Raw genomic sequence first — 6,771 nt, 5'->3', positions numbered from 1 at the left:
GGAAGAAGACAGATTGGAAGAAACCAGAGGAGAGATGATAGACAGAGAGAGGTTGAAAGAGACCAGAGGGGAGACTACAGAGACAGAAACAGAGATAGAGAGACAGACAGAAGACAGCACAGTGGCACACACAGAAGCAGAGCACAAGGAGGAACCATCCTGATCTAGTCCATACACAGTGGCTTGAGAGCACCAAATGTGATCGGCGAGAGTGAGAGTGAGAGAGAGAGAGAGCACCACCCTGAGAGCCCACAAACAACACACACACAATACCTCCTTCCACACTTGCTCATTTGTATTTTTTTACAAATAACTGATGCCTTTGGCATCAAAAGCATCCATTGAGGACTTGATGGTGCAAGCACAGAAGATCAAGTACGACATCATTGGTCTGACCAAAAGGAGAAGACATCAATCACATCATGCCATCTCGACACTGGAGAAGAATTGTTCTTCAGAACATGTGACAACAGAGGCATCCATGGTGTTGGTGTCCCTGTCAACACGAACTTGACCATGAGCATTAATTCATTCAAATGCCTAATAACCTGAATCAGATGATTAAGCTTGAATAGATGTGGCTCACTGTCTGCAGTTTCTATCTTCATCGTCTATGCACCAACTTCCAACTACGATGAAGAAGAAATTGAGAGGTTCTACATGGAACTGGAGAAGTTCTATAAATAAGGCCACACCTTCTACAAGATCATTGTTTGTGATTTTCATGCCAAGATAGGTCCAAGAAGGTTGCACGAAGAACGCCACATTGGGTCTCATGCCCTAGAATGGAATGATCAGGGTGAGAGACTGTCTGAATTCATCATGTTGACCAAGGCCATCCATGGTAACTCACAGTTCCAGAAGGTTGAATCTAAACGTTGGACATGGGAGTCTCCCGGTGGACAATTCCACAATGAAATTGACCACATCATATTCAATCGAAGGTTTTGCCTGACCATTGTCGCTGTTGCCCCAAAATTCCAAACAGGATTGGACCACCGTCTCCTTTATGCAATATTCTACTTCATGGAGCAGGGAGAAAGGTCTGCAAAATTTAGTTCTAAGAAGGAAACTCCCAGAATGACCACCAACTGGGGGCTCTTTGGCACTATTGCAGCAATGTGGGAAGATGCCATCCTTGACAACATCGACGAGGAATACAATCGACTGGTTCAGCACCTCCATGACTGTGTGAAGAGTGCTGAGAGTGAGAAAGCCATAAACAGACGCCTGTATTCAGAAACTCTCTAGCTCATTCGTCAACATGGTTTGGCACGAGCCTCAGGCAACCACAAGCTAACGTCCAAGCTCCCAAAGCTGTGCAGAGATGCGATAAAGAAAGTACTCAAAGAGAGAAGAGCAGCAGTGCTGGCCGATGCAAAAGAAGTCAGGAAAAGTATTTGCAACACACGCCTATCCTTCGCCAACTACAAGACCAAGATGATTGCCCTCCAATGTCCTGATGGATCTATTACATCTTCAAGAAAGGCAATGGAGAGGATTATTCACGACTTCTAATCAGATCTCATTAATAGCCATGTCCTCGTTCCATACCAAATTCCGCACTATGGATATGTTGTTCTCAACGTCCTCCATTTCGAAATCCGACACACCATTTCTTTGGTAAAGACGCATACAGCACCTGGTCCGGACAATGTTAGAATCGAACACTTGAAGAATCTACCGCCAGTACTCATCAATACACTGGCTCAGCTCTTTACGCACTACCTGTTTGAATGCAAGGTTCCGTCTCAGTGGCAAACCAGTAGGACTGTTCTGTTGTACAAGAAGGGAGACATCCATGACATCAGCAACTACCGCCCAATCTGCCTGCTGTCTGTCGTCTACAAGTTGTTCACTCGTGTTATCCTGAATAGAATAGGCAGAACACTAGATGAAGGACAACCGTGCCAGCAAACCAGGTTCCAAAGGGGATTCAGCACGATAGACCATATCCACACAGTGACAAAACTCATTAAAGTTTTGCGAGAGATCAAGATGCCGCTCTGCCTAATGTTCATCGACTGAAAGAAGGCCTTCGATTCTGTTGAAACTGATGCGGTCATCGAAGCCCTAGCCAAACAGGGCATTCAAACTCAGTATATCAAAATCCTCCGCAAGCTGTATTGTGGATTCACCACCAGGATCTCACCATTCTACCAGGAAGTGATCATATGGCAGGTTGATACCATCTCACTGAAACTCTTTAGTGCCACCCTTGAGAACATCATTCGATGACTGGAATGGGAAGGAATGTGAGTGAAGATAGATGGTTGGCAATTACACAACCTCTGCTTCTATGATGACATCATTCTCATAACACCAAACATTAGCCAAGCTACACAAACGCTGACCGACTTCAACCACGATTGTGGAAAGGTCGGATTCCAGCTAAATCTCATCAAGACGATGTCCATGAAAAATGAACTGGTCCCTGAAGCTTCATTTGCTCTCAATGGAATGAACATCTCCAAATGCAGCAGCTATGTGTATGTGGGTCAAGAAATCAACATGAGGAACAACTTGGCGCTAGAACCGCTCAGGAGGAAGAGATCAACGTGGAATGCATTCAAGAGCATTGAAGAAGTGGTTAAGAGGATGAAGAACCTCGACTCTGGGCACATCTTTTCGATTCCACCTTTCTTCCTGCACTAACATATGCCTCAGAGACCTGGGCCCTACACAAACAGGATAAGAATGCTATTTGGGTATCCCAAAGAGGAATTGAAAGAGCTATGTTAGGCGTATCACATCTCACTCAAGTGAGAGAAGGAATCCTGAGTTCTGACCTCCGTTGATGGTCAAGAATCAGGTATGCTGTCTCGTTTGCCAAGGCCTCAAAAATCAGATGGGCCGGTCATGTAATACAATTCAGAGACACTTGCTGGACTAGAGCTGTTACCGACTGGATTCCAAGGGACGTCAAAAAACTGCCTGGCCGCCCACCAACTAGATGGCCAGATTTCTTCGTCAAATTCCTAAATGAACAGTCTGAGACTCTTCCTGTTCCAGGATCAAGCAGGTATCATTGAGCTGCACTAGCATGTGACAGGGACAAATGGAGACATTACTAGTGCCCGCTCGAGCAAATCGAAGATCATCGGGACGACAAGTGGTACAAGTGGACTATATAAATAAAATGAAATGTAAAAAAAATGTTCTTCTGTATGTGTATAAATATAAATATATATGGCTTTATTTTATTCTGTTGGTGTGAATGTGTGTATTTGTTCCAAATCTATTAAGTTTTTATTACAACCTATTGTATTATATCTTGAAGTTATAGAGCATAACATGTCTTTTATTGTTTATTTCTTCTTTTTAAATTAAAAACAGCTTTCTTAAGAAGTAATTCACATGCCGTATAATTTATCTATTATGGGCTCTAGTAGTACAATCATTTGTATTATGTTTTCATCCAATAAGAAAGTAAACAGCAATTTGTGATCATTTCTATCTCCGAAAAATCTCCCAGCTCCACTCTCTCTGTCTGACTTCCTACTCTTCTACTTCCTGTCCCAATGCATTTTCCTAATTTACACTTTCCAGGTAAACGAAATCCTGTCTGTCATAACAGACATCTTTCATTTATCATGAGAATTTCATTTATCAACGTGAAAGCATATGCTCTTTCTCACTGATTTTTTCAATTAAAAATTTTTATTGAGGCACGATTATTAACAAAGATGTCCATAATAGAATTATTTCAGGCATACAATGTTGGAACACCAATCGCTCCACCAGTGTCCCCAGAGTCCCTGCTCTCCCCAGCCTTTCCCCTTTTATCTTATTGATTGTAGTTGCTTTTAACTTTAAATCTTGTATTGATACATTACAGTTGATAAATGACAAATGAATCGTCTATTTGTTGTCCATATTCATTATGGGGATATTATAAATTATTCTTCTGTAACATTGATGTTTAAGTTTAGTGTGATCCTGGAATATAAATCTGGAAGTGAAATGACAGGCCCTATGACAATTTGAATGTATCTATCTATTTTTCAAAGATACACAGTGAGGCAGCAACAAAAATTCAAAATTAACATACTGGGGAACTGACACAAACAGTGCACTAGGGGGCAGGTACGAGGGAGGAGGGGAGACAGGTATAGTGGTGATGGGTGTGGTGTCAGAACAGTGTCCATGAGGAGCCATTATTTTCAGTATAATTCAAAATTAAAATCATTCAAAATAAATTCAGAATTGCCACCAGACATGTTATTTTATGTCTTTTGTTTTGTTGGGGTCCATAGTAGACCACCCCTCAAGAACAGAGAACAGACCCAATAACGCATATCATACAATGAGGTTTATTGTTCCAGCTAGTTGGGGTCCAAGTATCTGCCCAGCACAGCGGATTTCAACAAGCACCTAGAGCACTGGATTCAGAAGTTCTTATACTTTCATTTTAGCAAGTGTCCATTATTCAGCAATTTTCTACTATCTATAGAGTACATATTTTTTGACTGGCATGTTAAGCCCACCTCGTGGCAGTTACATTCGGAGACCTAGCCTTATTCCAGGGACCTAATGTTTGACAGCCATCTGTTTGCTCTGCTTTAACACTTTTGTAACCCTCCACCCTTGTTTACCAGAAATGAGCTAGTTCATTGCTCCTGGAAGAGGCCTAGGCGGCCCAAAGGTCATACAGGCTGTCAAGGCAGTTCTTCGGCTAGCTGACCCTAACATTTCGCCCTTTAGCTATTCATAATGAGGAATCTTCCTCATTCAGACCACTCAGGTGTAGGTTCCCGAGGTATGGGATCTTCTGGTACACCTGCCTGAGAACTACTAACTGTACTGTGCTTATTCTTTCATTTATATGCTATTTTATTAAGTTGATTAAGGGTACAAGGGCCAAAAAATTAAGATGAGAAGAATTAGAAGGGGCCCAAGTAACGTGGAAATCAAGGTGGTCAGTTAAGAGGACCTGTTAAACCATGCCTAGAACTTGCCCTCATTTGCTTCCTTCTCCCTTTTTCTCTTGACTAGTCCTTCCTGGACCTTGGCCATGGAATCCTTAATAACTTCAGAGTGATCGCCATAGAAGCAACACTCTTCACCTAGTGCCACGCACAAATACCCCTGCTGCAGGAACAGCAATTCCAGGCCCTTCCAGTTTTGTAGTGCCACCTCAAATAGAGAGGGCAGGGGTGACTATCGGAGGTCTCTATCCTTTCTAAGTCCTTGTCTATGGCTACCCACAATAAGGTCAATCCGGAGTGTTGGGTGGTGAGGGAGGCTGTACCCGTCCTGGGCCCAGCTATCCCTAGACTGAATAGGGTGGCTATGGTCAGGGCAGAAATTGGCTTCCTTTTTTCCTCTGAGGGTGCCTTCCTTCTCCCCGTTCTGACACATGCTCTCCTCAGGGAGATAGAGGATAAAAGGCAAGACCACGACCAACAAGGTTCCTGTCCAGAGCGCATTTTTATCCAGTTCCCAGGAATGCCAGTTTTCACCCTTGGTCTGCGGGGGATGGGAATTGAGGGACATCAGGCCGCATCTAAAGCTGAAATGTTCCGCGCACAGTTTGGCACCCTATCCAGGTACCAGCCCAGGTCAGGGCTCCTGCCCAGAGCTGTGGCCGCTAATACGGCCTCAAGTTATTCTCTCCCCTCCATATCCCACAAGAACCAGAAGTTACTCTTTTAATTGGAACTTTCACCAGGTTAGCTTAAGCAACAGAAACACATTAGCCAATAATTCATTAAGCCTTCCTAAATAAATATTACATCATAAACAGAATAGTAACATTGAGTGTGAAAGGCTGAGCCGCATAGGTCACAATGGTAAAGCAACGCACACCCCCACCAAGCTTACTTGTTGAAGATGACCCCAACAATAATAAAGTGCTACACAAACTCTCTGACAAGGAATTTAGAAAGGGAACCACTGAGGATGTTTAAGGAGCTAAAAGAAACAATGGAAGGCCACAACACCTAATTAGAGAGAGAGTACAAAAGGGAATACCCTGCCACAGCGACAGGGTGGGGTGGGGGGAAATGGGATGGGGGGGGTCAGAGGGATGCTAGGTTTATTTGTGGTAGAGAATGGGCACTGGTGAAGGGATGAGTTCTCGAACTTTGTATGAGGGAAACATGAGCACAAAAATGTATAAATCTGTAACTGTACCTCACGGTGATTCACTAATAAATTTTTTTTTAAAAAAGGAAACAATAGAAAGCAATACCAATAAAATACAAGAGGATTTGCAGGTAGAGATGCAGAAAATACAAAACGGAAATATCAGACCTGAAAAACCTTGTAGGCGAATTAAAAACCTTAGTGGACAGCCTCAGGGCAGAGTAACAGCTGCTGAGGACAGAATCAGTGGGCTCAAAGATAAAGTCCAGAGACTCTCTAGAAAACAACAGAAAGTGGAAAAGAGACTGACAATCCAGTAACAGATGGCAAGAGAAGATCATGATGAAGCCAAGAGTAGTAATATAAGAATTATTAGAGTCCCAGAGGGACAGGAAGAAAACCCTGATGAAGAAGAAACTGTCAAAGACATCATTGCTACTGCTACGATGTTCCCAGAGCTGTAGAATACATGTTGATGTTGGTGGGCCCCACGAGTGACTTACGTGAAATGGTGAGGAGAAAGACGGTCACTTTCTCCCCAGCCGCCTCTACCACTTGGGAACCAGAGTTACTGGGTTCTTGTCTCGCTCGCAGAAAAGAATTTCAGCAGTAGACAAGCAGTGAAGTAAACAGATTTTATTCAGAGGTTTCTGAGGGAAGGAGGAAGGGATAAGTGAGAGAGCG

The 6,771-nt window shown here is 43.2% G+C and overlaps 1 pseudogene; it reads left to right on the top strand.

Annotated features, from left to right (window-relative positions):
• The first annotated feature begins 331 nt into the window (after positions 1 to 331).
• Positions 332 to 2,085, top strand: LOC129405803 (uncharacterized; annotated as a pseudogene).
• Positions 2,086 to 6,771: the final 4,686 nt, after the last annotated feature.

This window comes from Sorex araneus, chromosome 6 (assembly GCF_027595985.1).
Source record: "Sorex araneus isolate mSorAra2 chromosome 6, mSorAra2.pri, whole genome shotgun sequence".
NCBI lineage: Eukaryota > Metazoa > Chordata > Mammalia > Eulipotyphla > Soricidae > Sorex > Sorex araneus.
The sequence above is the reverse complement of the archived record's forward strand: the minus strand, read 5'-3'. Positions and strand labels throughout refer to the sequence as shown.